We start from the raw sequence: 25,464 nt of genomic DNA on the forward strand, positions 1-25,464 counted from the left end.
TAAAATTTAATGAACAATTTCCTTCTGTAACTCTAGAGATTATTCTAACTCTTAATAAAGCTTAATCCACTTCTTCTGGACTTCCTGACACAATATTCTATGTTGCATCTTCATTGCCTGATTCATCTTTTCTATATCTCCGCTAAACTGCAGCCTCTATGGGATATATAAATTCCACATAATTCCTAAAAATCTTGGCACCTCTTTGCTATTTCTGGAATGAAATGAGGTCCTCTATCTGAAAATCTTCTATCTCCTGTATTGCCAAATCTTAGTATAATTTCTTTTAACAAAATCTTTATTACTTCTCTTGCCATACTGCTTTGACATGGGAAAATTTCAGGCCAGCCTAAAAAAGTATCAACAATTAGTAGAAGTATCTATATTCATTACGGTGATAAACTGATTTGGAAAAATCAGTTTGCCAGAGTTCCCCAGGCGTGAAACTTCTCTTCATCTTCCCAGAAGGAGGTCTTTGCATTTTAAGATTTATTTTTTTGTAATTCCACTTCACTGTATGAACAGTCTTAGCAATCAGCACCATATTATTTCCTACAGCGTATTTATTTAATATCTTCTTTGGAGCTTCAGTTCGTATATGCACACACTTATGAGTTCACTCAATTAATTCCTTCATTATTTATGGACTTTCAACACATTGTCCAAGTGAAGTTACCCACAATCCTTTGGCAATCTTTATGCCTGTGAGCACATGTTAGTCAAAAAGTATATTTTGAGTTAGTAGACATTAGACAGCTTTCCTTCTTATAATTCCAGGGCTCAAATTAAAGCAATTCAGCCTTCAGAGTGGATGTTTACTGATAACTGTTTTGCCTTCATTGCCTTTTCTACAGTGACTGTGGCGTACCCAGCCTTCCGTTTTCCTTCATAGCAAATCTGTTTCCATTAGTAAATCATTCCTGGTCAAAAAGACTGTACTACACCTGTTTGTAAACAATCATGTGCCAATTCTTCCAAGGTTAGGTATCCACAGGTGACACCATCCAACTATTTCTAGAAATTCTTGGAATTCTTTCTTTGACTTCTTTTTTTTTTTTTTTTTTTTTTTTCCTTGGAGGAGGGGGAGGGAATGGGGGGGGAAGTGTGGATGTCACAGGTTACCTTTTTGCTTACAAATCCCAGTTTTCTTTGTCCATGGGATATTTCAGATTGTATTTTATGCATTCTTTGTGCTTTATTCTGTGCACTCCATGTCTTTCTATCCCCACAGTTTTCAATAAGCTGATAGCTGTCTCTTTACATTCTTCAACCATATCAGCTTCTAGAAAGACATCATGTATGTATTGTACTCCAACTTTGTTCTGATCAAAAGCTACATGTTCTCCCAATTTGTTTAACAAATTTATTCTCATTAGAGGTAGTGGACATTCTGGTGTATAGAAAAATTCAGGTGTGAGTATTTTATTTCCAGTTTCACACTTAATCAGTTGAAAGAAAAGTTTAACCTCATGTTTTCCTGTAGTACAGTTACTGACATAGGAAATTTGCTCTTTGGTCCTTTTCAGCTATTTAGTACAGAATATGTTGCTCCTCTATTGACTAAGAACTTAACTGTTATTCTGCAGCTTTTCTGAAACCATGGATTCTTTAAGGGAATCTAGTTTCTCAGTCCCAAATCAATACAAATTTTTTGTATCAATCTTAAGTAAATGTGACTTCAGAATGTGTACAGATGGAGCTATCCAATTTGTTATCTGTCACTTTAGGCACTGATTTTTTCGAAAGTCCCCTTTCCCTGTAATTTGCACACTGATCTCTTTTCAGAGGAATCATGTTCCCTAAATTTTCTCCTGCCCTCATCATCTTCTGCACTGTTGTGGTTTAACCTGGCAAGTAGCTAAGCACCACATTTGATCACCCTTTTCACACTCATTCTTAGTGGGACAGGGGAGGGAATTGGGGGGGAAAAAAAGAAAAAAAGGAAGAAAGGAGGAAAAAGGGATAATAGTTATGAAAATAATAATAAATATATATACTTGTGTGTATACATATACATTTATATATATTTGTATATTTGTGTGTGTGTGCGTATGAATATATATATACACACACATATATGAACAAAAGTGATTCAAAAGCGATTTCACATCACCTTCTAACATCCCCTGCCAGTCCCCAGCCATGCTGCCCCACCAACTTCCCTGTTTTCAGGCTTTATTCCGATATGATTTCATGTACTATGGAATATCCCCTTGGCCAATTTAGGTCAATTGTCCTGATTCCATTCCCTCCCAACTCCTTGTTTCCCCACAGCCTCCCTCACAGGCAGAACAGTATGAGAAGCTGAGAAATCAAAATGTCCTTAGCTCTGTGCAGTACTACTCAGCAACAACTAGAATAACAAGTGGGTTATCAAAATATATTCTGAAAGCCAAAACATCCCAGCTAAAACTAGGATATGCATCCTTATCTTCTAGGAAAAAAAAAAAAAACTTTCTTCAGAGGAGGTTTGTATTCAAGCCAATGCAGCAGCCAAAATTGCAGCATTTTTCTTCCTTTCCTTAAATTTCACTTTGTTTTGCCTTCCTTTCCAATTCTTCCTCATTTTTGTATATCTTATATGCAATTACTGTTAGCTTAGACACTGACATTCTAGACATGCTGTCTACTTTTTATAACTTTCTTCTGATTCCCCTTCACAAGAAACTTGTTCAAGGCCGCATTGGACAGACTCCTGGACAACCTGGGACTTGGGTTAAGGTTGTTACCAGGAGACTTCCTGGCTGGGCACTGGAATAATTATCCCCTCTTTTTTTTTTTTTTTTTTTTTTTTTTTTCAGGTAGGTAGCAACAAAGCCATGTTGAAAAGTCCAGTGGTGGTCAAAAAGACTTCAGGGCTTTGTGGAGATGGATAAAAGGATCAAGAGGGCAGATAGTGCTCCCTTCTACCCTTCAAGTTGAGGGAAACGGTATTGAAAGAAACAGGTGAGCTTTCAATATGGTTTGAAGGGATACATTGAGAAAATCAGGTTTACAACTGATAAGAATAGAATGGCATGTCATGTTTGACAGCAAGCTAGTGAAGATTTTACTGAGTACTTTGGAGAACTCTTGAAGTGTTTGTATATCAAAACATGCAGTATGAAAAATAAATAAGAGGAGTTAAAAGCCTTACTCAGTTGCAGTGCTACAACATCACTACAATTGGTTGAACTTGTGTGAACAGTCTGTGCTTGAAGTGCTGTGATGGGTGATAATAGGTTCTTCAGGAAATATAGACAGATCAGGTCAGACAGATAGGTAACCCTGTATGCAAAAGGGATTGAACTATATAATGCTGGCAGTTAGAGAGTACATGAATGAGAGACTCTGGGGATAGCTTAGAGAAAAACTAATAAAGCAGTTGTTACTGTGGGAGTCTATTACAGATCACCAAGCCAGCATGATATCAGTGACATATGAGGACTGACAGGATAGAAAATGCTGTAAGAAATTAGAAGAATCTCTAGATCAGTTTCCCTTGTTGTGATTGGCAACTTCAACTTCCAGGTGTTTTCTGGGAAAATCATACAGCACACATGAACAAGTCCAGGAAATTTACAAATTATGCTACGGGTAATTTTTTTTTATTATTATTATTATTTATTTTTTTTTACATCTACTAAGGGAGCCAACTGGGAAATCTGCCTTCCTAGATTTATTGCCTATAAATAGAGAAGTCTTGTAGTTGAAGTGTTTAGTGGCTGTCATGGGAAAAGTGGCCATGAAATCTTTAAGTATTAAATCCTTGCTGATTTGCAAAAAACTATCAGCTTTCTGAGATTTTAGGAAAGAAGAATTGCTCACGAAACAGTAAGGTTTCCCGCAAATTCACTTTTGAAGGCACAGTGGGGTTCATAAATATTGCTCATCTTTTAAGAACCTTCTTTTATGAAAGCAGGAGCAAGCATGGACAGTTCTGGTGTGTCACAAGTGGAGTAAGTGGGACAGAAGGTTGTCTGGGTGATGAGAAACTTCTCTTGAATTTACATAAGGGAAAAAAAATGTATGAACCTTCGAAGCAAGGCCTGGGTAGACAGGAGGACTATAGAGATGCTGTTTGCTATTGCAGGGAGAAAATGAATACAGTTAACACTCAGTTGTAGTTGAAGTTGGCCAGTGCAGTGTTGATGAACAAGAAAGACTTTTTAAAGTATGTTTAATAGCCAGAGGAAGAATATAGAAAACTGTTAAGTTAATTCATAAGGTCACCTCACAAAAAGGGGTGAATATAAAGCTGAAATGTTTAATGCCTTCTTTTGGTTTAATGGAGCCCTGGCCTGGAATACCATGTTTGGGTGAGAAATAAGCTTCTAGCTGAAGCTGAGCTTGTTCAGGATTTCCTGCTTCAGTTGAATGCATGTAAGTCTATGGGGCCTGATGAGGTATGTCCCAGAGTACTGAAAATGCTGGTCTATGTTACTGTGAGAACACTCACAGTTATGAATAATCTTGGGAATATGGAGAGTCCTAGTCAACTGGGAAGTTGCCTTGCTCCAATTACAGGAGAGAGTGGAGATTATTTTATATATATATATACACACAAGGGAGAGGATAAGACACAATGGGTCAAATATCACCCTGAAGAGTTTATTACAAATCCTAGTTGTTTAGGGAAGTGGGACAGGAAGATGGGCGATAAAAAAGAGTTAGGAAATACAATGAGGGAATTTTTGGAGAAAGCAAGAGAGAGATAGTCATAGTTGAGATTCTAGCATAGCTCATAGCTCATAATCCAGAGAAAATACTCTGTATCAGACATAGGAATAAAAATTATGGCAGAAAGCTTCGCAAAAAGCTTATGGGAAAAAATTTCTGTGCTACCAGACAACCACAAGAGACAACTTTTAAGTTGCAAGGTTAAGATGTTTCCCAATGCTTCATATCAGAATTTCAATTCTAACATTTTGGGGGAATTTTAAAGCTTTCCATGTTTTGTACACTTCTAAACAGAATTTGGCACCTGGAATAGTAAAACTGTCTAATGGTAAGAGGAATCAAGTCAATATGATGATCATCAGTGTTAACATGCTTAATTCCAGTTTACCACTATCTCTTAGATGGATGCTACAAGGATGTAAGCTGCAGAAATTGTGGCAGATAAATTTTACTTAGGAGAACTGTTTCTTCCACTGCTCTGGAATTGTGCCATCAGTGTCATGAGGAGGGGCCTGTCAGGATTATGACAGTGACTGCACAGAGGTTGCCAAAGGAGACTTGGCCTGCTTGACCAACTGGTGTTTGTAAATAACATGCACAATATGGTAACCTTATAGGTTACAGCAGATACTATCAGCTCACATCCTCCCCACATGCTCCAGAGCAGGGCCATTTGGCCCAAAGTGAGGGGTAGTCCTGGTGAATGTATGATACCAGCCTATCTCCTCTCCCAACTCTGCTACAGCATCAAAACCTAACCAGCAGTTACTACTGTGGTCTCACTGCTAAGCCCTAGGGCAGGATATCTGAGCCCATCATCCCTCTTACCAGAGAACCTAAGCTCTTGAGAAGGATGAATATGAAAGATGTAGCAGCATTCACCTGCTATCAAATTCCTCTGAAAGTCCCTCTGAAAGGAAACCAAAAAGGCATTAAAAAAACTGAATGTGTGGTTAATTATATTTAAGATGCTATTTGCCTATAGTATTTAAATGTCTGTCACATAGTCAAGAGTAAATGAATATAATTTTACATATTCAGCATTTTGATACACAGTAGAGAACTAAAAGTGTAATAAAGGCACATGGGAAATTAATATTTCCTCAACTTACATATCAAATTCTGCAGCACCAGATAAAAGCTTGGAATAAGAATTTAAGCTGCAGTATTACAAGTGCTACTAAATAAACCAAGAGACATACCTATATTAAACATAAGAGAAACAAAACAAATGATACAAGGGTTTAATTTTTAAGATTTGATACAAGATTAATATACTAATATTTTTAATGTCCCAGTTTCAAATTAATAAATATAAAACAGTATAAAAATTGTTGATAAAAGTTGATAAAAGAGTATACTGTGCAAGGTTAGAAAGCAAAATTTCACTTTCAAATATATGCAGGTATGTCTTTAGGGAGAGGATTTCTGTGTAGCTGCAACTGGACTTTCGGAAGATGTCCAAGCTTGTGAGCTACTTGATGTGCCGCAGCTGTGCAGTGTGCTTCTTAAGAAAATCTTCTCACTTTGATTCATCTTCCAGGCTCTGAAATGAAAAAAAAAAACAAAAAGGTTTATTATTATTAAAAGATTTATTATTATTTTTTCACATCTAAAGTTAACTCTGAAAGTAAAAGTAGCTTTTCTAAATATTAGGACAATTGACATGGACTATAGTCACCTGGAAAAGCTGATCCCATTTTGTAGGTATTTCAGAACAGACATACAAATTTGGGAAATTCATTGGTCACAACAAAAAAGTCACTGAAAGAGCTTCATATCAATCAGCTCTTCTATATCACCAAACCCAAACACTAGCACATGTACTGCTTTTAAACATTATTATCATCTGATTAACTCCCCTCAACTGGGGGGAGTTGTCCTTGAAAGCAGGTCTGCGGAGAAGGACTTGAGGCTGTGGTGAATGAAAAGCTGGACATGAGCCAGGAGTGTACACTTGCAGTTCAAAAGGCCAACTGTGTTCTGGGCTGCATCAAAAGAGTAGTGGTCGGTAGGGAGAGGGAAGTGATTTTCTTGTGATGCTCTCATGAGGCTCCCATCTGGAGTACTGCATCCAGGCCTGGAGCCCCTAGATCAAGAAGGATGTGGAGCTCTTGGAACAAGTCCAGAGAAGGATCACTAAGATGATCAGAGGGCTGGAGCATCTCTCCTATGAAGAAAGGCTGAGAGAACACGGCTTGTTTAGCTTGATGAAGAGAAGGCTCCAGGGAGACCTCACTGTGGTCTTCCAAAACTTGAATGGAGCATATACACAGGAGGGGGAATGGCTGTTTACAAGGATGGATAGTGATAAGACAAGGGGGAATGATTTTAAACTGAGGCAGGGGAAGTTTAGGTTAGATATTAGGAGGAAGTTTTTCATTCAGAGAGTGGTTGTGCAATGGAACAGGTTGCCCAAGGAGGTTGTGGATGCCCCAACCCTGGAGGATTCAAGTCCAAGTTGGATGTGATTCTGGGCAGCCTGGTCTATAGCAACCCTGCCTATAGCAGGGGGGATTGAAACTTGATGATCATTGTGGTCCTTTTCAATCCAGGCCATTCTATTATTCTATGATTCTGTGATTTTATGATTCTGTGATATACTGTGATTCTATGATTAATAGCTTGTAGTTCAGATGTTGGCCTTCAGTAATGAAGGGTCATCAGAAGTTGTGTTGTATAGTTGACAGCAGCTACCGGTGACAGTACAAACATATAAGTCCAAAGTGGTTGAGTCAGTTCTCTTTGGAGTGATAGTTTCTGAGATTTGGACCTCAGCAGGAAATAATTTGCCCATTTTCTGGGCCTTGCCAGCAGATAAGAGGTATCAAGGCAGCACCCACTTGCATTTTACCTTCACAGCATACAATAGCATCATTCCCCAATCTCCTGGACCATGCTGCAGTTTCCTGATCACAAATCAGATCTTCTGTCAGTAAACACGTATAGTCATTCAGATGTAAAACTGTCCATTAGGTGATGTTAACTGCTACACAGTGATAGCCACAATTTTTTTTCGAGATAAGTAAGAGTACTATAGCAAAAAATGCCCCAGAAAATGAACTTTGAGCCAAGAAAAAAAAAAAAAAAAAAAAAAGGAGAATCCAGTCATAAGTAGTAAAAGTTGTTTCAGTTTTCAGGCAGGATAAATAAAAAAACATTGCAGCTATGGGTCAGTACATTTTATTTCCTAGCTTGCAAAAAATAGAGGATTAATTAAAGAGAATAGTCAGTAATCGAAGAATACATAGGCACACAAAGGGAAATTCATGAAAAAAGGCAATTAAATTTTATGAAAAGATTAAACATCTAGTGAATAAAAAGAGAGTGTAGTATGTTGGGTTTTTGTATTATAGCAAAGATATTGGGAGTGTTATTCAAAACAGAATTAAGAAAAAAATAACGAGAATAAAACTGAAAAAGAACAAAGTAAAATGAGATAAAAACAGGCAGGAAGGCTGATTTGAAAGTGCTGTAATGAAGAGACTAAACAGAAGCAGAAAAAACACTGCCTCATAAAGAATAAATTAAAAAAAAACACTTGAAATGAAAACAAAAAGAAAAAAAGACATGTATAAAAAGAAGATGAAAGTCAATAAATATTACAGAAAGTACTAAGCAAAGGCATACTATAGGCTACATAACGCATGGCGGTAGTACACAATAAGAATCAGAAAACCCCTAGGCTCTTTATGGGCGTGGCTAAACAAGAAAAGCAGTACTTTCATCAAAAATGCAAACAGTGATGGTGTAAATATTGGCAGAATGAAACTAGGGGCAAAAAGGTAATGTGAAGATGAAGGGGTCGGGGCCGGTAGCGGTCAGTCTCTCCACAGCTCTGCTCTGCCACTCCATCCTTCCTCCTCACGCTTCTCCGCTGTACCTGTGTGGGCTCTGAGCAGGCTGCAGCATCCCTTGGGGTATAGCGGCGTGCCCGCCGCCTCCAGCAGGGGCTGCGGGAGAGTCTCTGAGAGTCCTAGTGCTTGGAGCACCTCCTTCTTTTTCTCCTCCTGCCCATGCTTTGTCTCCGCTCTTTGCTCGGGCGCCACCTCCTCCTCCTCACGCTCCGCCTCCTTCTCCTCCTCCCTCTCCACCGCGCGCTCCTCAGCATCTCTCCTCGGCATTCACGCGGCTGTTTCTCACGCTTTTCCACCCTCTTTCCCCACTGCTGGGCAGCATCCTGCCCCGTCTCGCCCTTTCCCAGGCACGTTTTGCCCAGGACGCCTCCACCTTGCGTGCAGGGCTCAGTTGTGCCTTGTGGCAGTGCCGCTGGAGCTGGGTGGAAACGGCTGGTTTTCACACGGGGCATTCCTGCCTTCTCCTCAGAGGCAGCCGGCAAGCCACAGTGCCAGCACCTGGGCCCCTGCCCCCCTACCGCCGGGACGATTGTATCAAAACAAATGTATTTTAACATCAGAGCACTTTGTGGGCCAGAGGAGTTGGGCAGCCAATTAGAGGGAATCCTGAGAAGGCGGCTGCCATTAGAAGAGAGGCCAATCTCAGAGCAGTACGGAAACACGTGGCTGACCAAGTGTCACAAAATGGTGGCTCCCGTCTGTGGAATTCAAGCTGGAACAAAATGGCGCCTCCGCCGGCTCATGAAATGGCGGCTCCTCACCCTGGGATGCAGACTGGAACAAAATGGCGCCTCCCTGTGTAGGTAGGTGGGAGGGATTTTCTGTCCTGTCCCATCCTACCGGCGGGCGGGCCCAGTAGCTCTGGGTCCTCCCCTTCACCCGCAGCTCTATCCCTGCCCTGGCACGCACTCCTCCCAGCGCCTCCAGCTGGTAGCCGGGAAGAACGGCAGGCTGGAGGAACCGCTGTTCTGAGCAGCTACAGGCGCCGGCCGTGCTGCCCGGCGGCTCTCCGGCCGAGCGGCTGGAGGTGCTCTGCTGTGCATCACGCGTAGCTGAACGAGCCCAAATCCAGAATTCGGGGCATGTGGGAAGATGCTAGGCATGGCTTTTGAGGAGTGGTTTTCCGCACCGGCTCGGTTTTCTGCCAAGCCTCCACCCTCTTGAAGCTCCCCCAACCGCTGATGTGCCAGTGGCTTTTCTGCAGACTGGGAAAGGGCAGGTCGCTGACATGGCCTTGTGCTTACGTTGGACCGTTTCTATTCCCCCTGAAAGTCAAATTCTTTATTGTGTTAGCTGGCAGGAAGGAACGCCCTGCCCATTTCACATCTACCCCTTTAGGAATACAGGCATACGTTTAACTGCTCGACCTAGCTGCCTGTGTGCCTGTTATGTGTACTTGTTGCTGCTTAACCTGGCAGAAAACCGAACACCACGCAGTCTCCCCAGCTGCGGTGGGGAAAGTATCGGAAGGATGAAACTGGGAGCACACACGGGTTTAGGCAAAGACCGTTTACTCGGTAAAAGAAAACCCACGCCTGCAAGCCAAGGGAAACATTTGCCACTTCTCTTTAATGGGCAAGCATCCAGCCACTTCTAGGATCCCAGGGCTCAGTGCACATCACAAGCTCTTCTCTCGTTCTGTATGCAGTGTAGCTGATGGGAAGGTTAAGAAAAGCTTTGCTTACCTTTATGAAGTTCTTTGTGCGTTTCAACGTATGCGTAATTGGTATATATAGCTGTGTCAGGCTGACGTTGGCCAGCAGCCTGGTGCTGTCCGATCTGTGTCCCGTGCCATCTTCTGGTGCACTCCCAGCCTCCTTGCGGGCAGGGTGCCGTAAGAAGCAGAAAAGTCCTGGGCTCTGTGTGGGCGCTGCTCTGCAACAAGAGCAGGAACTGCAGCATGGATGTGTTGGCACCACCATTTTGGTCAAGAAATGCAAAAGAGCCCGTCAAACTGTACGAGGCGGTACGAGGAAAAGGAGCAGTATCCCAGACAACTGCCGAGTGTAGTATAGCAGTACGGTACAGAGAGTAGTCCGGCATCTAGTGTAGCTACGTAGCAATGGAGAAAATATTTTCAATTACACTGATCAAGTCCTTTCTATAATTCTGGACCTGAATACATTGTAGAGATTGCTGAGGTGGGCTGGCCTCGGCCAGCAGCCCAATGCGCACCCAGCTACCGTCTCACTCAGTGTCCTCAACGGGACGGAGTAGGGTACAGGACGGGAATTCTCGTGGGTCAAGATAAGGCTAGGGAGCTCGCTCACCAGAGGCGGAGCAGAACAGACGTGGGGGAAGCTGCTTGATGTCACTGCACATTTTTGGACGTTGGACATTTTGGAGCATTTGGATGGTGAGAAACGAAAGCACCAGACCGCCCTGAACTTCTTCCCCGAGCTCAAACGCCCTCCTTCACGCGTGAGTCCTGACCTCCCCGCAGCGTGAGAGGTGCAGGGGTCGGGGCCGGTAGCGGTCAGTCCCTCCACAGCTCTGCTCTGCCACTCCATCCTTCCTCCTCACGCTTCTCCGCTGTACCTGTGTGGGCTCTGAGCAGGCTGCAGCATCCCTTGGGGTATAGCGGCGTGCCCGCCGCCTCCAGCAGGGGCTGCGGGAGAGTCTCTGAGAGTCCTAGTGCTTGGAGCACCTCCTTCTTTTTCTCCTCCTGCCCATGCTTTGTCTCCGCTCTTTGCTCGGGCGCCACCTCCTCCTCCTCACGCTCCGCCTCCTTCTCCTCCTCCCTCTCCACCGCGCGCTCCTCAGCATCTCTCCTCGGCATTCACGCGGCTGTTTCTCACGCTTTTCCACCCTCTTTCCCCACTGCTGGGCAGCATCCTGCCCCGTCTCGCCCTTTCCCAGGCACGTTTTGCCCAGGACGCCTCCACCTTGCGTGCAGGGCTCAGTTGTGCCTTGTGGCAGTGCCGCTGGAGCTGGGTGGAAACGGCTGGTTTTCACACGGGGCATTCCTGCCTTCTCCTCAGAGGCAGCCGGCAAGCCACAGTGCCAGCACCTGGGCCCCTGCCCCCCTACCGCCGGGACGATTGTATCAAAACAAATGTATTTTAACATCAGAGCACTTTGTGGGCCAGAGGAGTTGGGCAGCCAATTAGAGGGAATCCTGAGAAGGCGGCTGCCATTAGAAGAGAGGCCAATCTCAGAGCAGTACGGAAACACGTGGCTGACCAAGTGTCACAAAATGGTGGCTCCCGTCTGTGGAATTCAAGCTGGAACAAAATGGCGCCTCCGCCGGCTCATGAAATGGCGGCTCCTCACCCTGGGATGCAGACTGGAACAAAATGGCGCCTCCCTGTGTAGGTAGGTGGGAGGGATTTTCTGTCCTGTCCCATCCTACCGGCGGGCGGGCCCAGTAGCTCTGGGTCCTCCCCTTCACCCGCAGCTCTATCCCTGCCCTGGCACGCACTCCTCCCAGCGCCTCCAGCTGGTAGCCGGGAAGAACGGCAGGCTGGAGGAACCGCTGTTCTGAGCAGCTACAGGCGCCGGCCGTGCTGCCCGGCGGCTCTCCGGCCGAGCGGCTGGAGGTGCTCTGCTGTGCATCACGCGTAGCTGAACGAGCCCAAATCCAGAATTCGGGGCATGTGGGAAGATGCTAGGCATGGCTTTTGAGGAGTGGTTTTCCGCACCGGCTCGGTTTTCTGCCAAGCCTCCACCCTCTTGAAGCTCCCCCAACCGCTGATGTGCCAGTGGCTTTTCTGCAGACTGGGAAAGGGCAGGTCGCTGACATGGCCTTGTGCTTACGTTGGACCGTTTCTATTCCCCCTGAAAGTCAAATTCTTTATTGTGTTAGCTGGCAGGAAGGAACGCCCTGCCCATTTCACATCTACCCCTTTAGGAATACAGGCATACGTTTAACTGCTCGACCTAGCTGCCTGTGTGCCTGTTATGTGTACTTGTTGCTGCTTAACCTGGCAGAAAACCGAACACCACGCAGTCTCCCCAGCTGCGGTGGGGAAAGTATCGGAAGGATGAAACTGGGAGCACACACGGGTTTAGGCAAAGACCGTTTACTCGGTAAAAGAAAACCCACGCCTGCAAGCCAAGGGAAACATTTGCCACTTCTCTTTAATGGGCAAGCATCCAGCCACTTCTAGGATCCCAGGGCTCAGTGCACATCACAAGCTCTTCTCTCGTTCTGTATGCAGTGTAGCTGATGGGAAGGTTAAGAAAAGCTTTGCTTACCTTTATGAAGTTCTTTGTGCGTTTCAACGTATGCGTAATTGGTATATATAGCTGTGTCAGGCTGACGTTGGCCAGCAGCCTGGTGCTGTCCGATCTGTGTCCCGTGCCATCTTCTGGTGCACTCCCAGCCTCCTTGCGGGCAGGGTGCCGTAAGAAGCAGAAAAGTCCTGGGCTCTGTGTGGGCGCTGCTCTGCAACAAGAGCAGGAACTGCAGCATGGATGTGTTGGCACCACCATTTTGGTCAAGAAATGCAAAAGAGCCCGTCAAACTGTACGAGGCGGTACGAGGAAAAGGAGCAGTATCCCAGACAACTGCCGAGTGTAGTATAGCAGTACGGTACAGAGAGTAGTCCGGCATCTAGTGTAGCTACGTAGCAATGGAGAAAATATTTTCAATTACACTGATCAAGTCCTTTCTATAATTCTGGACCTGAATACATTGTAGAGATTGCTGAGGTGGGCTGGCCTCGGCCAGCAGCCCAATGCGCACCCAGCTACCGTCTCACTCAGTGTCCTCAACGGGACGGAGTAGGGTACAGGACGGGAATTCTCGTGGGTCAAGATAAGGCTAGGGAGCTCGCTCACCAGAGGCGGAGCAGAACAGACGTGGGGGAAGCTGCTTGATGTCACTGCACATTTTTGGACGTTGGACATTTTGGAGCATTTGGATGGTGAGAAACGAAAGCACCAGACCGCCCTGAACTTCTTCCCCGAGCTCAAACGCCCTCCTTCACGCGTGAGTCCTGACCTCCCCGCAGCGTGAGAGGTGCAGGGGTCGGGGCCGGTAGCGGTCAGTCCCTCCACAGCTCTGCTCTGCCACTCCATCCTTCCTCCTCACGCTTCTCCGCTGTACCTGTGTGGGCTCTGAGCAGGCTGCAGCATCCCTTGGGGTATAGCGGCGTGCCCGCCGCCTCCAGCAGGGGCTGCGGGAGAGTCTCTGAGAGTCCTAGTGCTTGGAGCACCTCCTTCTTTTTCTCCTCCTGCCCATGCTTTGTCTCCGCTCTTTGCTCGGGCGCCACCTCCTCCTCCTCACGCTCCGCCTCCTTCTCCTCCTCCCTCTCCACCGCGCGCTCCTCAGCATCTCTCCTCGGCATTCACGCGGCTGTTTCTCACGCTTTTCCACCCTCTTTCCCCACTGCTGGGCAGCATCCTGCCCCGTCTCGCCCTTTCCCAGGCACGTTTTGCCCAGGACGCCTCCACCTTGCGTGCAGGGCTCAGTTGTGCCTTGTGGCAGTGCCGCTGGAGCTGGGTGGAAACGGCTGGTTTTCACACGGGGCATTCCTGCCTTCTCCTCAGAGGCAGCCGGCAAGCCACAGTGCCAGCACCTGGGCCCCTGCCCCCCTACCGCCGGGACGATTGTATCAAAACAAATGTATTTTAACATCAGAGCACTTTGTGGGCCAGAGGAGTTGGGCAGCCAATTAGAGGGAATCCTGAGAAGGCGGCTGCCATTAGAAGAGAGGCCAATCTCAGAGCAGTACGGAAACACGTGGCTGACCAAGTGTCACAAAATGGTGGCTCCCGTCTGTGGAATTCAAGCTGGAACAAAATGGCGCCTCCGCCGGCTCATGAAATGGCGGCTCCTCACCCTGGGATGCAGACTGGAACAAAATGGCGCCTCCCTGTGTAGGTAGGTGGGAGGGATTTTCTGTCCTGTCCCATCCTACCGGCGGGCGGGCCCAGTAGCTCTGGGTCCTCCCCTTCACCCGCAGCTCTATCCCTGCCCTGGCACGCACTCCTCCCAGCGCCTCCAGCTGGTAGCCGGGAAGAACGGCAGGCTGGAGGAACCGCTGTTCTGAGCAGCTACAGGCGCCGGCCGTGCTGCCCGGCGGCTCTCCGGCCGAGCGGCTGGAGGTGCTCTGCTGTGCATCACGCGTAGCTGAACGAGCCCAAATCCAGAATTCGGGGCATGTGGGAAGATGCTAGGCATGGCTTTTGAGGAGTGGTTTTCCGCACCGGCTCGGTTTTCTGCCAAGCCTCCACCCTCTTGAAGCTCCCCCAACCGCTGATGTGCCAGTGGCTTTTCTGCAGACTGGGAAAGGGCAGGTCGCTGACATGGCCTTGTGCTTACGTTGGACCGTTTCTATTCCCCCTGAAAGTCAAATTCTTTATTGTGTTAGCTGGCAGGAAGGAACGCCCTGCCCATTTCACATCTACCCCTTTAGGAATACAGGCATACGTTTAACTGCTCGACCTAGCTGCCTGTGTGCCTGTTATGTGTACTTGTTGCTGCTTAACCTGGCAGAAAACCGAACACCACGCAGTCTCCCCAGCTGCGGTGGGGAAAGTATCGGAAGGATGAAACTGGGAGCACACACGGGTTTAGGCAAAGACCGTTTACTCGGTAAAAGAAAACCCACGCCTGCAAGCCAAGGGAAACATTTGCCACTTCTCTTTAATGGGCAAGCATCCAGCCACTTCTAGGATCCCAGGGCTCAGTGCACATCACAAGCTCTTCTCTCGTTCTGTATGCAGTGTAGCTGATGGGAAGGTTAAGAAAAGCTTTGCTTACCTTTATGAAGTTCTTTGTGCGTTTCAACGTATGCGTAATTGGTATATATAGCTGTGTCAGGCTGACGTTGGCCAGCAGCCTGGTGCTGTCCGATCTGTGTCCCGTGCCATCTTCTGGTGCACTCCCAGCCTCCTTGCGGGCAGGGTGCCGTAAGAAGCAGAAAAGTCCTGGGCTCTGTGTGGGCGCTGCTCTGCAACAAGAGCAGGAACTGCAGCATGGATGTGTTGGCACCACCATTTTGGTCAAGAAATGCAAAAGAGCCCGTCAAACTGTACGAGGCGGTACGAGGAAAAGGAGCAGTATCCCAGACAACTGCCGAGTGTAGTATAGCAGTACGGTACAGAGAGTAGTCCGGCATCTAGTGTAGCTACGTAGCAATGGAGAAAATATTTTCAATTACACTGATCAAGTCCTTTCTATAATTCTGGACCTGAATACATTGTAGAGATTGCTGAGGTGGGCTGGCCTCGGCCAGCAGCCCAATGCGCACCCAGCTACCGTCTCACTCAGTGTCCTCAACGGGACGGAGTAGGGTACAGGACGGGAATTCTCGTGGGTCAAGATAAGGCTAGGGAGCTCGCTCACCAGAGGCGGAGCAGAACAGACGTGGGGGAAGCTGCTTGATGTCACTGCACATTTTTGGACGTTGGACATTTTGGAGCATTTGGATGGTGAGAAACGAAAGCACCAGACCGCCCTGAACTTCTTCCCCGAGCTCAAACGCCCTCCTTCACGCGTGAGTCCTGACCTCCCCGCAGCGTGAGAGGTGCAGGGGTCGGGGCCGGTAGCGGTCAGTCCCTCCACAGCTCTGCTCTGCCACTCCATCCTTCCTCCTCACGCTTCTCCGCTGTACCTGTGTGGGCTCTGAGCAGGCTGCAGCATCCCTTGGGGTATAGCGGCGTGCCCGCCGCCTCCAGCAGGGGCTGCGGGAGAGTCTCTGAGAGTCCTAGTGCTTGGAGCACCTCCTTCTTTTTCTCCTCCTGCCCATGCTTTGTCTCCGCTCTTTGCTCGGGCGCCACCTCCTCCTCCTCACGCTCCGCCTCCTTCTCCTCCTCCCTCTCCACCGCGCGCTCCTCAGCATCTCTCCTCGGCATTCACGCGGCTGTTTCTCACGCTTTTCCACCCTCTTTCCCCACTGCTGGGCAGCATCCTGCCCCGTCTCGCCCTTTCCCAGGCACGTTTTGCCCAGGACGCCTCCACCTTGCGTGCAGGGCTCAGTTGTGCCTTGTGGCAGTGCCGCTGGAGCTGGGTGGAAACGGCTGGTTTTCACACGGGGCATTCCTGCCTTCTCCTCAGAGGCAGCCGGCAAGCCACAGTGCCAGCACCTGGGCCCCTGCCCCCCTACCGCCGGGACGATTGTATCAAAACAAATGTATTTTAACATCAGAGCACTTTGTGGGCCAGAGGAGTTGGGCAGCCAATTAGAGGGAATCCTGAGAAGGCGGCTGCCATTAGAAGAGAGGCCAATCTCAGAGCAGTACGGAAACACGTGGCTGACCAAGTGTCACAAAATGGTGGCTCCCGTCTGTGGAATTCAAGCTGGAACAAAATGGCGCCTCCGCCGGCTCATGAAATGGCGGCTCCTCACCCTGGGATGCAGACTGGAACAAAATGGCGCCTCCCTGTGTAGGTAGGTGGGAGGGATTTTCTGTCCTGTCCCATCCTACCGGCGGGCGGGCCCAGTAGCTCTGGGTCCTCCCCTTCACCCGCAGCTCTATCCCTGCCCTGGCACGCACTCCTCCCAGCGCCTCCAGCTGGTAGCCGGGAAGAACGGCAGGCTGGAGGAACCGCTGTTCTGAGCAGCTACAGGCGCCGGCCGTGCTGCCCGGCGGCTCTCCGGCCGAGCGGCTGGAGGTGCTCTGCTGTGCATCACGCGTAGCTGAACGAGCCCAAATCCAGAATTCGGGGCATGTGGGAAGATGCTAGGCATGGCTTTTGAGGAGTGGTTTTCCGCACCGGCTCGGTTTTCTGCCAAGCCTCCACCCTCTTGAAGCTCCCCCAACCGCTGATGTGCCAGTGGCTTTTCTGCAGACTGGGAAAGGGCAGGTCGCTGACATGGCCTTGTGCTTACGTTGGACCGTTTCTATTCCCCCTGAAAGTCAAATTCTTTATTGTGTTAGCTGGCAGGAAGGAACGCCCTGCCCATTTCACATCTACCCCTTTAGGAATACAGGCATACGTTTAACTGCTCGACCTAGCTGCCTGTGTGCCTGTTATGTGTACTTGTTGCTGCTTAACCTGGCAGAAAACCGAACACCACGCAGTCTCCCCAGCTGCGGTGGGGAAAGTATCGGAAGGATGAAACTGGGAGCACACACGGGTTTAGGCAAAGACCGTTTACTCGGTAAAAGAAAACCCACGCCTGCAAGCCAAGGGAAACATTTGCCACTTCTCTTTAATGGGCAAGCATCCAGCCACTTCTAGGATCCCAGGGCTCAGTGCACATCACAAGCTCTTCTCTCGTTCTGTATGCAGTGTAGCTGATGGGAAGGTTAAGAAAAGCTTTGCTTACCTTTATGAAGTTCTTTGTGCGTTTCAACGTATGCGTAATTGGTATATATAGCTGTGTCAGGCTGACGTTGGCCAGCAGCCTGGTGCTGTCCGATCTGTGTCCCGTGCCATCTTCTGGTGCACTCCCAGCCTCCTTGCGGGCAGGGTGCCGTAAGAAGCAGAAAAGTCCTGGGCTCTGTGTGGGCGCTGCTCTGCAACAAGAGCAGGAACTGCAGCATGGATGTGTTGGCACCACCATTTTGGTCAAGAAATGCAAAAGAGCCCGTCAAACTGTACGAGGCGGTACGAGGAAAAGGAGCAGTATCCCAGACAACTGCCGAGTGTAGTATAGCAGTACGGTACAGAGAGTAGTCCGGCATCTAGTGTAGCTACGTAGCAATGGAGAAAATATTTTCAATTACACTGATCAAGTCCTTTCTATAATTCTGGACCTGAATACATTGTAGAGATTGCTGAGGTGGGCTGGCCTCGGCCAGCAGCCCAATGCGCACCCAGCTACCGTCTCACTCAGTGTCCTCAACGGGACGGAGTAGGGTACAGGACGGGAATTCTCGTGGGTCAAGATAAGGCTAGGGAGCTCGCTCACCAGAGGCGGAGCAGAACAGACGTGGGGGAAGCTGCTTGATGTCACTGCACATTTTTGGACGTTGGACATTTTGGAGCATTTGGATGGTGAGAAACGAAAGCACCAGACCGCCCTGAACTTCTTCCCCGAGCTCAAACGCCCTCCTTCACGCGTGAGTCCTGACCTCCCCGCAGCGTGAGAGGTGCAGGGGTCGGGGCCGGTAGCGGTCAGTCCCTCCACAGCTCTGCTCTGCCACTCCATCCTTCCTCCTCACGCTTCTCCGCTGTACCTGTGTGGGCTCTGAGCAGGCTGCAGCATCCCTTGGGGTATAGCGGCGTGCCCGCCGCCTCCAGCAGGGGCTGCGGGAGAGTCTCTGAGAGTCCTAGTGCTTGGAGCACCTCCTTCTTTTTCTCCTCCTGCCCATGCTTTGTCTCCGCTCTTTGCTCGGGCGCCACCTCCTCCTCCTCACGCTCCGCCTCCTTCTCCTCCTCCCTCTCCACCGCGCGCTCCTCAGCATCTCTCCTCGGCATTCACGCGGCTGTTTCTCACGCTTTTCCACCCTCTTTCCCCACTGCTGGGCAGCATCCTGCCCCGTCTCGCCCTTTCCCAGGCACGTTTTGCCCAGGACGCCTCCACCTTGCGTGCAGGGCTCAGTTGTGCCTTGTGGCAGTGCCGCTGGAGCTGGGTGGAAACGGCTGGTTTTCACACGGGGCATTCCTGCCTTCTCCTCAGAGGCAGCCGGCAAGCCACAGTGCCAGCACCTGGGCCCCTGCCCCCCTACCGCCGGGACGATTGTATCAAAACAAATGTATTTTAACATCAGAGCACTTTGTGGGCCAGAGGAGTTGGGCAGCCAATTAGAGGGAATCCTGAGAAGGCGGCTGCCATTAGAAGAGAGGCCAATCTCAGAGCAGTACGGAAACACGTGGCTGACCAAGTGTCACAAAATGGTGGCTCCCGTCTGTGGAATTCAAGCTGGAACAAAATGGCGCCTCCGCCGGCTCATGAAATGGCGGCTCCTCACCCTGGGATGCAGACTGGAACAAAATGGCGCCTCCCTGTGTAGGTAGGTGGGAGGGATTTTCTGTCCTGTCCCATCCTACCGGCGGGCGGGCCCAGTAGCTCTGGGTCCTCCCCTTCACCCGCAGCTCTATCCCTGCCCTGGCACGCACTCCTCCCAGCGCCTCCAGCTGGTAGCCGGGAAGAACGGCAGGCTGGAGGAACCGCTGTTCTGAGCAGCTACAGGCGCCGGCCGTGCTGCCCGGCGGCTCTCCGGCCGAGCGGCTGGAGGTGCTCTGCTGTGCATCACGCGTAGCTGAACGAGCCCAAATCCAGAATTCGGGGCATGTGGGAAGATGCTAGGCATGGCTTTTGAGGAGTGGTTTTCCGCACCGGCTCGGTTTTCTGCCAAGCCTCCACCCTCTTGAAGCTCCCCCAACCGCTGATGTGCCAGTGGCTTTTCTGCAGACTGGGAAAGGGCAGGTCGCTGACATGGCCTTGTGCTTACGTTGGACCGTTTCTATTCCCCCTGAAAGTCAAATTCTTTATTGTGTTAGCTGGCAGGAAGGAACGCCCTGCCCATTTCACATCTACCCCTTTAGGAATACAGGCATACGTTTAACTGCTCGACCTAGCTGCCTGTGTGCCTGTTATGTGTACTTGTTGCTGCTTAACCTGGCAGAAAACCGAACACCACGCAGTCTCCCCAGCTGCGGTGGGGAAAGTATCGGAAGGATGAAACTGGGAGCACACACGGGTTTAGGCAAAGACCGTTTACTCGGTAAAAGAAAACCCACGCCTGCAAGCCAAGGGAAACATTTGCCACTTCTCTTTGATGGGCAAGCATCCAGCCACTTCTAGGATCCCAGGGCTCAGTGCACATCACAAGCTCTTCTCTCGTTCTGTATGCAGTGTAGCTGATGGGAAGGTTAAGAAAAGCTTTGCTTACCTTTATGAAGTTCTTTGTGCGTTTCAACGTATGCGTAATTGGTATATATAGCTGTGTCAGGCTGACGTTGGCCAGCAGCCTGGTGCTGTCCGATCTGTGTCCCGTGCCATCTTCTGGTGCACTCCCAGCCTCCTTGCGGGCAGGGTGCCGTAAGAAGCAGAAAAGTCCTGGGCTCTGTGTGGGCGCTGCTCTGCAACAAGAGCAGGAACTGCAGCATGGATGTGTTGGCACCACCATTTTGGTCAAGAAATGCAAAAGAGCCCGTCAAACTGTACGAGGCGGTACGAGGAAAAGGAGCAGTATCCCAGACAACTGCCGAGTGTAGTATAGCAGTACGGTACAGAGAGTAGTCCGGCATCTAGTGTAGCTACGTAGCAATGGAGAAAATATTTTCAATTACACTGATCAAGTCCTTTCTATAATTCTGGACCTGAATACATTGTAGAGATTGCTGAGGTGGGCTGGCCTCGGCCAGCAGCCCAATGCGCACCCAGCTACCGTCTCACTCAGTGTCCTCAACGGGACGGAGTAGGGTACAGGACGGGAATTCTCGTGGGTCAAGATAAGGCTAGGGAGCTCGCTCACCAGAGGCGGAGCAGAACAGACGTGGGGGAAGCTGCTTGATGTCACTGCACATTTTTGGACGTTGGACATTTTGGAGCATTTGGATGGTGAGAAACGAAAGCACCAGACCGCCCTGAACTTCTTCCCCGAGCTCAAACGCCCTCCTTCACGCGTGAGTCCTGACCTCCCCGCAGCGTGAGAGGTGCAGGGGTCGGGGCCGGTAGCGGTCAGTCCCTCCACAGCTCTGCTCTGCCACTCCATCCTTCCTCCTCACGCTTCTCCGCTGTACCTGTGTGGGCTCTGAGCAGGCTGCAGCATCCCTTGGGGTATAGCGGCGTGCCCGCCGCCTCCAGCAGGGGCTGCGGGAGAGTCTCTGAGAGTCCTAGTGCTTGGAGCACCTCCTTCTTTTTCTCCTCCTGCCCATGCTTTGTCTCCGCTCTTTGCTCGGGCGCCACCTCCTCCTCCTCACGCTCCGCCTCCTTCTCCTCCTCCCTCTCCACCGCGCGCTCCTCAGCATCTCTCCTCGGCATTCACGCGGCTGTTTCTCACGCTTTTCCACCCTCTTTCCCCACTGCTGGGCAGCATCCTGCCCCGTCTCGCCCTTTCCCAGGCACGTTTTGCCCAGGACGCCTCCACCTTGCGTGCAGGGCTCAGTTGTGCCTTGTGGCAGTGCCGCTGGAGCTGGGTGGAAACGGCTGGTTTTCACACGGGGCATTCCTGCCTTCTCCTCAGAGGCAGCCGGCAAGCCACAGTGCCAGCACCTGGGCCCCTGCCCCCCTACCGCCGGGACGATTGTATCAAAACAAATGTATTTTAACATCAGAGCACTTTGTGGGCCAGAGGAGTTGGGCAGCCAATTAGAGGGAATCCTGAGAAGGCGGCTGCCATTAGAAGAGAGGCCAATCTCAGAGCAGTACGGAAACACGTGGCTGACCAAGTGTCACAAAATGGTGGCTCCCGTCTGTGGAATTCAAGCTGGAACAAAATGGCGCCTCCGCCGGCTCATGAAATGGCGGCTCCTCACCCTGGGATGCAGACTGGAACAAAATGGCGCCTCCCTGTGTAGGTAGGTGGGAGGGATTTTCTGTCCTGTCCCATCCTACCGGCGGGCGGGCCCAGTAGCTCTGGGTCCTCCCCTTCACCCGCAGCTCTATCCCTGCCCTGGCACGCACTCCTCCCAGCGCCTCCAGCTGGTAGCCGGGAAGAACGGCAGGCTGGAGGAACCGCTGTTCTGAGCAGCTACAGGCGCCGGCCGTGCTGCCCGGCGGCTCTCCGGCCGAGCGGCTGGAGGTGCTCTGCTGTGCATCACGCGTAGCTGAACGAGCCCAAATCCAGAATTCGGGGCATGTGGGAAGATGCTAGGCATGGCTTTTGAGGAGTGGTTTTCCGCACCGGCTCGGTTTTCTGCCAAGCCTCCACCCTCTTGAAGCTCCCCCAACCGCTGATGTGCCAGTGGCTTTTCTGCAGACTGGGAAAGGGCAGGTCGCTGACATGGCCTTGTGCTTACGTTGGACCGTTTCTATTCCCCCTGAAAGTCAAATTCTTTATTGTGTTAGCTGGCAGGAAGGAACGCCCTGCCCATTTCACATCTACCCCTTTAGGAATACAGGCATACGTTTAACTGCTCGACCTAGCTGCCTGTGTGCCTGTTATGTGTACTTGTTGCTGCTTAACCTGGCAGAAAACCGAACACCACGCAGTCTCCCCAGCTGCGGTGGGGAAAGTATCGGAAGGATGAAACTGGGAGCACACACGGGTTTAGGCAAAGACCGTTTACTCGGTAAAAGAAAACCCACGCCTGCAAGCCAAGGGAAACATTTGCCACTTCTCTTTAATGGGCAAGCATCCAGCCACTTCTAGGATCCCAGGGCTCAGTGCACATCACAAGCTCTTCTCTCGTTCTGTATGCAGTGTAGCTGATGGGAAGGTTAAGAAAAGCTTTGCTTACCTTTATGAAGTTCTTTGTGCGTTTCAACGTATGCGTAATTGGTATATATAGCTGTGTCAGGCTGACGTTGGCCAGCAGCCTGGTGCTGTCCGATCTGTGTCCCGTGCCATCTTCTGGTGCACTCCCAGCCTCCTTGCGGGCAGGGTGCCGTAAGAAGCAGAAAAGTCCTGGGCTCTGTGTGGGCGCTGCTCTGCAACAAGAGCAGGAACTGCAGCATGGATGTGTTGGCACCACCATTTTGGTCAAGAAATGCAAAAGAGCCCGTCAAACTGTACGAGGCGGTACGAGGAAAAGGAGCAGTATCCCAGACAACTGCCGAGTGTAGTATAGCAGTACGGTACAGAGAGTAGTCCGGCATCTAGTGTAGCTACGTAGCAATGGAGAAAATATTTTCAATTACACTGATCAAGTCCTTTCTATAATTCTGGACCTGAATACATTGTAGAGATTGCTGAGGTGGGCTGGCCTCGGCCAGCAGCCCAATGCGCACCCAGCTACCGTCTCACTCAGTGTCCTCAACGGGACGGAGTAGGGTACAGGACGGGAATTCTCGTGGGTCAAGATAAGGCTAGGGAGCTCGCTCACCAGAGGCGGAGCAGAACAGACGTGGGGGAAGCTGCTTGATGTCACTGCACATTTTTGGACGTTGGACATTTTGGAGCATTTGGATGGTGAGAAACGAAAGCACCAGACCGCCCTGAACTTCTTCCCCGAGCTCAAACGCCCTCCTTCACGCGTGAGTCCTGACCTCCCCGCAGCGTGAGAGGTGCAGGGGTCGGGGCCGGTAGCGGTCAGTCCCTCCACAGCTCTGCTCTGCCACTCCATCCTTCCTCCTCACGCTTCTCCGCTGTACCTGTGTGGGCTCTGAGCAGGCTGCAGCATCCCTTGGGGTATAGCGGCGTGCCCGCCGCCTCCAGCAGGGGCTGCGGGAGAGTCTCTGAGAGTCCTAGTGCTTGGAGCACCTCCTTCTTTTTCTCCTCCTGCCCATGCTTTGTCTCCGCTCTTTGCTCGGGCGCCACCTCCTCCTCCTCACGCTCCGCCTCCTTCTCCTCCTCCCTCTCCACCGCGCGCTCCTCAGCATCTCTCCTCGGCATTCACGCGGCTGTTTCTCACGCTTTTCCACCCTCTTTCCCCACTGCTGGGCAGCATCCTGCCCCGTCTCGCCCTTTCCCAGGCACGTTTTGCCCAGGACGCCTCCACCTTGCGTGCAGGGCTCAGTTGTGCCTTGTGGCAGTGCCGCTGGAGCTGGGTGGAAACGGCTGGTTTTCACACGGGGCATTCCTGCCTTCTCCTCAGAGGCAGCCGGCAAGCCACAGTGCCAGCACCTGGGCCCCTGCCCCCCTACCGCCGGGACGATTGTATCAAAACAAATGTATTTTAACATCAGAGCACTTTGTGGGCCAGAGGAGTTGGGCAGCCAATTAGAGGGAATCCTGAGAAGGCGGCTGCCATTAGAAGAGAGGCCAATCTCAGAGCAGTACGGAAACACGTGGCTGACCAAGTGTCACAAAATGGTGGCTCCCGTCTGTGGAATTCAAGCTGGAACAAAATGGCGCCTCCGCCGGCTCATGAAATGGCGGCTCCTCACCCTGGGATGCAGACTGGAACAAAATGGCGCCTCCCTGTGTAGGTAGGTGGGAGGGATTTTCTGTCCTGTCCCATCCTACCGGCGGGCGGGCCCAGTAGCTCTGGGTCCTCCCCTTCACCCGCAGCTCTATCCCTGCCCTGGCACGCACTCCTCCCAGCGCCTCCAGCTGGTAGCCGGGAAGAACGGCAGGCTGGAGGAACCGCTGTTCTGAGCAGCTACAGGCGCCGGCCGTGCTGCCCGGCGGCTCTCCGGCCGAGCGGCTGGAGGTGCTCTGCTGTGCATCACGCGTAGCTGAACGAGCCCAAATCCAGAATTCGGGGCATGTGGGAAGATGCTAGGCATGGCTTTTGAGGAGTGGTTTTCCGCACCGGCTCGGTTTTCTGCCAAGCCTCCACCCTCTTGAAGCTCCCCCAACCGCTGATGTGCCAGTGGCTTTTCTGCAGACTGGGAAAGGGCAGGTCGCTGACATGGCCTTGTGCTTACGTTGGACCGTTTCTATTCCCCCTGAAAGTCAAATTCTTTATTGTGTTAGCTGGCAGGAAGGAACGCCCTGCCCATTTCACATCTACCCCTTTAGGAATACAGGCATACGTTTAACTGCTCGACCTAGCTGCCTGTGTGCCTGTTATGTGTACTTGTTGCTGCTTAACCTGGCAGAAAACCGAACACCACGCAGTCTCCCCAGCTGCGGTGGGGAAAGTATCGGAAGGATGAAACTGGGAGCACACACGGGTTTAGGCAAAGACCGTTTACTCGGTAAAAGAAAACCCACGCCTGCAAGCCAAGGGAAACATTTGCCACTTCTCTTTAATGGGCAAGCATCCAGCCACTTCTAGGATCCCAGGGCTCAGTGCACATCACAAGCTCTTCTCTCGTTCTGTATGCAGTGTAGCTGATGGGAAGGTTAAGAAAAGCTTTGCTTACCTTTATGAAGTTCTTTGTGCGTTTCAACGTATGCGTAATTGGTATATATAGCTGTGTCAGGCTGACGTTGGCCAGCAGCCTGGTGCTGTCCGATCTGTGTCCCGTGCCATCTTCTGGTGCACTCCCAGCCTCCTTGCGGGCAGGGTGCCGTAAGAAGCAGAAAAGTCCTGGGCTCTGTGTGGGCGCTGCTC

The 25,464-nt window shown here is 50.5% G+C and overlaps 1 long non-coding RNA gene across 22 annotated transcripts in view; it reads left to right on the top strand.

The window, feature by feature from the left end:
- Window positions 1-24,115, top strand: part of LOC128089568 (uncharacterized) — a 49,867-nt gene extending 25,752 nt beyond the window's left edge. For all 22 annotated transcript variants that reach the window (XR_008210576.1, XR_008210562.1, XR_008210573.1 and 19 more), the window contains exons 3-4: window positions 2,802-2,946; window positions 3,511-24,115. This is a non-coding gene — a long non-coding RNA (uncharacterized LOC128089568). The remainder of the gene's footprint in view (window positions 1-2,801; window positions 2,947-3,510) is intronic.
- Window positions 24,116-25,464: the final 1,349 nt, after the last annotated feature.

This window comes from Tympanuchus pallidicinctus, unplaced genomic scaffold (assembly GCF_026119805.1).
Source record: "Tympanuchus pallidicinctus isolate F22 unplaced genomic scaffold, pur_lepc_1.0 scaffold4, whole genome shotgun sequence".
NCBI classification, from domain to species: Eukaryota; Metazoa; Chordata; class Aves; order Galliformes; family Phasianidae; genus Tympanuchus; species Tympanuchus pallidicinctus.